Source organism: Pteropus vampyrus, unplaced genomic scaffold (genome assembly GCF_000151845.1).
Source record: "Pteropus vampyrus isolate Shadow unplaced genomic scaffold, Pvam_2.0 Scaffold853, whole genome shotgun sequence".
NCBI lineage: Eukaryota > Metazoa > Chordata > Mammalia > Chiroptera > Pteropodidae > Pteropus > Pteropus vampyrus.
This window is the reverse complement of record NW_011889634.1, coordinates 79,584-84,416: the sequence shown is the minus strand read 5'-3', so window position 1 is coordinate 84,416 and position 4,833 is coordinate 79,584. Positions and strand designations below refer to the sequence as shown.

The following is a 4,833-nucleotide window of genomic DNA, read 5'->3' as shown; positions in this document are numbered from 1 at the left end:
TTCTTGCTGAGAACAACAGACTCTAGTCAGATTCTCCAAAATTTTCATAGAACGTTAGCTGGAGATTGTGTAAATCCTTATGAGGGTTGTAATAACTTTTGTATAAGTCATTTATGTATGAATTTATGCATGTTTTCAATCAACTTTTGATGTCTGTGATGATACAGCACAGTTAAGATTAGAGTCCATGAATTAGTTTAAAATAATAACAAAGACATTTTATCTCAGTTGCCTCCTTCCCTTGAGCAGTTTAGTGTATAAATAGCCAAACTGAATTTATTTCCTTTGATTTTTCACCTAAATCTCTGGTCAAGATGCTATCCAACAATCAAGGAATCAATGACTATATTAGGGAGTAGAATAAATGAAATAATTATAAACATTGTCAGTGAAAAGATTTAGAATCTCTTGAAGGGGAATTTGCATTTCAATATTTTTTTACTTTATAATTCCTTAGTATTTTAAATGGAAACCCATGATCACTTTCTGCAAAGATCTTCACCTTTGGTGTTTATAATTTTTTTCTCAGTTTCTTTGTCCTCCTCATGCTGGTGGTACTTGTACAGCTGGTTCGCCTGTTCCTAGCTAATTCTTGGTACTCTTTGAATCTCTTTTGGTCTACTGCCATGCTACCCTGAACAAGCCCGATTCCGACTGATCTTGGAAGCTAAGCAGGGTTGGGCCTAGTTAGTACTTGGATGAGAGACCACTTAGGAAGACCAGGTGCTGTAGGCGTAAGAAAAAAAAAAGGGATTGTAAGCTGACAAGGTCCTTGCAATCTGTGAGGTCAACCAAGGGTTGGGTTGACTCGCCTTAAACAATAAGAAATTAATAAGTAAGTAAAATAAAAATAAAACCTTTTACTGAATCTCTTTTGAGAACAGAAAGCACTGATCAGACAGGTTCAATGATTTGATGGAAAATTTAATCTAATCTCAACTTTACCACCTGTAAGAAGCAACCTGCTTTAAACTAGAATTGTAATGAGTATTATCTGACTCCTGGAAGCCTCTTCATTTTTTTGTCTTGGTGAATGACTGCGAAAGGAATTTAAAGCATGTGAAACATGAAAAATGTTGCTTTGTTGTCTTGACCATTGAACTGGACAGGTTGCTCTCTTGCAGCTAAAACTGAAAAGGGGTCTCACAGATTCTATATTTTATTTATAAGGGCAAAGCATTTAAGTATATTCACTGAAGTTGCTTCTTGATGAAATATCTCATTTTCTTTCCTTTTTCTTTTTTTGTTTGGAGGGGGCACTTGGATTTGAACCAGGGATCTCTTGATATGCAGTCATTTTCTTTTAAACTAGAATTCTAGCTTCAAACACAGATGTAAGATCAGGGCAAAATGACAACCAGAACAAAGGTAACAGTCAGTGAAAGAATCAAGCTGCAAAGATTGACAACCTAAAGAATAGAGTTGACATGGTGGATTGCTCAGTTGACTGATTTGAAGGAAAGGATTCCTCAATTTGTAACTGGCTAAGGATGTCCAGTTACAATGAAAATAACCTAAGAAATGGTAGGAGAAAGCGGAGGAACAAACAGAAGAGAGAAAAGCTATAAAAGTGTAAGGAACAGAAGAAACATCAGCCTTTAGAGTTGTGGTACCAATGCTGAAGAAGATTATAAGGACCACTATTATATTGCTGGCCCCCAATGATCCATATCTCCTAGCATTTGTCCTTTTTTCAGTCCTTTCCCTTTGAACATGAGGTAACACTGTGACTTACTTTACCTAACTGAAAGTGGCAGAGTAATGCTGTATCAGTTCTTGGTCTAAGACTGAAGAAGTTCTGTGTGTATGCTCGTAGGAGCCCTGATCTGCTTTCTAAGAAGTTTGTTATCCTGCTGGAGCTAGAGGTCATAGGAGAAGCCACATAAGAGGGTGAGGCCCTGAGAGAAAAGCCCAACTACTCCAGTGTTCCAGCTAAGCTCAGGCCCCCAATGACTAACGAGCTGGATGAATCCACATGAGTGACTATTGTCAACATCAACAGAAGAATCACCCTGCTAAGCTCAGCCTGGACTGCAGAACTGTGAGCAAAAAAAAAAAAAAAAAAGAAAAAAAAAAGTTCACTGCTTAAGCCAGCAGGTTTTGGGGTGGTTTTTAACACAGTAAAAGATAGCTGCTGGTATAATAATGGAGTAGAAGAGTCAGTTATCAAGACCCAGTAACTCTACTCTCTGGGACAGCATCGTGTAGAGTGAAGATGCAGGCCTGGGACCACATCCTAGTTCAAATCTTCATTTTGCTGCTTTTGAGCTCTGTGGCCTTGGGCAAGCTATGCAATTTTGCTGGGACTTAGTCTTGTTATCTGTACAATGAGAAAAATATTTCTTTTCTCAGAGGATAGCTAACCAATGAAATGACAGAACACCGGGGTCACATATTAAGTATCCACCAAACATTACTTCTGTTCCATTTCTTCCCTGTGGTTCCCTCACCTCCCTCAGGGGATCAAAGTGATCTAAACTACATGAACCTTTAAGGGTAGTCCTGTGATCTACTAAAGGCAGTTCTGTCACAGATCTGTTTTTTACTGTTTGTGTGTACTAGACAAATAATATTGGGTTTATATAAAAAGAGGTAAATTGCTAAAGTACAAGTAACGGATTTTTTTTTTAATGATGGTAGGCTTGGAGGTCACTGCTGACATCAACGCACATTTCTGTCTAAATCCTAGACCATCTCTATCTGCTCCTCTGGAGTACCACAGTTGTTTATTAGACTATTATTTATTGGAACATCTAGGATCGTTGAAGTTACACTGAGTTTATTTTATTGCAGAAGGCATGAAAGCATATACTGTATTTCTATTAGATTTTCACATACACAAAAAGCATTACTACCTCAATTGTTTGTTAAGTTCACTTAGGCAAAAATTGCCCATCTTCGGGTACTGGATAACTTCTGGAGTTTTTGAATACTTATCTTTATATTAGAAGGTGATCTAGGGCCCTGGAAAGAAATAAGCCCCACATTAAGTGACTAAAATATGTTAAAATTATGTAGAAACAAAGTTTCCAAACCTTCTGTAAACACACACACACACACACACACACACACACACACACACACACACACACACACGGATTAAGGAGAAAAGAATTAATCCTGCCCTGGCCTCAGTTTCTAATACGTAAAATAAGAAAGCCAGACTAGAAGTTCTCCAAGGTCACTTCCAGCTCTGAGTGTAGCAGACATCTCAGATCCTGTGTCTGTATTAGCCTTCCGTGGGCAGTGAGATGAAAAATACAGGTCGCTCTCCAGGAAACCTTTAATTTCAAAGCTTTAAATATAAAAAGAATCAAAATGTTCTTTCAGATAATATTTTTTAAATTTAATTTTCTTGTGTTTTTGTTTGTATTTTATTCGAAAAGAGAACTGAAAGCAGCAATTTGCCAAACTGCTGCACACATTTCCTTGCCATACAACATTCCTCTATTCGTTTTTCCTTCCTGTCATATGGAAAGAGGTTTCCTTCTTAACCTCAAAGGAATGACACTTATTGAAATCTTCTTAACTGAGAAATAACTAAATTCTAGTCTTGATGGACTGATGAACCTTTTGCCCCTTCCCTCTCCTTATGAGGCATCCAACATCTTTCCTATTTTTAAAGCTTGTTATCACAGAAATGTTTGAACATGCACAAGAGCAGACAGAACAGTGTATCTTCCAATGTACCTCTCCCAACTTTCACAATTATCATTTGGCATGTGTGATACATACCATTTTTTTATACTACAATAAGGTGAAAAAGCCCATTGAAACATCTAGCCATTCATCTGTCAGACATATGCTATATGCCCACGTTAAAGCTCTCACATTCTTTTGATATTTATCACCTGTGGAACACACTGATACACCACAGATGTAAACAGCATTGGTGACAAAAAGCACTGAGCTTAGAGGTTTTGGCAATCAGTTGTGTTCTGCCTTTTATCTCTCAACTCCGTACAAGAAGTAACCTTACAGAGCAAATCCGGTACACAAGATTGCTGTCCCTCAATCACACAGTAACTAATATAACAAAAAGTATAGAATTATAAAACCATACATGTTTATAAGGACTTGGTATTGCTGTAAGTATTTTCAAATATTTAGGAGAAAAAATTTTCCTGTCACACATTAAAATGAGCTATTATTTTGAATTAAACATAGTAGATCAGATATACTTATCTCCTCTGCTTCCCCAAATGAAAAGAAATTAGATGAAAAGATGCTCAACATCATCAGCCATCAGGAAACACAAATCAAAACCACTATAAGATAGCATTATACACACACAAAAATGGCTAGAATAAATAATATGTGTTGTGGAGAAAGTGGAGAAAGTAAACTCCTCATATACTGCTGGTGAGAATGAAAAGTGGTACAGCCACTTGAGAAAACAGTCTAGCACTTCCTCAAAATGTTCATCATACAGTTACCATATGATCCAGCAATTCTACTTCTAAGTCTACACTCAAGAGAAATGAAAACATATGTCCACGCAAAACTTATAAATAAATGTTCATAACAGTATTATTCATAGTAATCAAAAGGTGGAAAAGACCCAAATGTCCATCGGCTGATGAATGCGTAAGTAAATAAAAAATGGTAATATGTTTTGGCAATAAAAATACTGATACACACTATAACATGGATGAACCTGGAAAACATTACACTAAGTGAATGAAGCCAGTCACAAAGGACCACATATGATCCCATTCATATGAAATGTCTACATACTGAAATCTACAGAGACCAAGTAGATTAGTGGTTGCTTAGGGTTGGGAGAGTATGGTAGAGGGGAAAGCCATCTAAAGGTTACGAGATTTTTTTGAA

The 4,833-nt window shown here is 36.9% G+C and overlaps 1 pseudogene; it reads left to right on the top strand.

The window, feature by feature from the left end:
• The first annotated feature begins 616 nt into the window (after positions 1-616).
• LOC111734193 lies at positions 617-735 on the top strand (annotated as a pseudogene).
• The last annotated feature ends 4,098 nt before the right edge of the window (positions 736-4,833 follow it).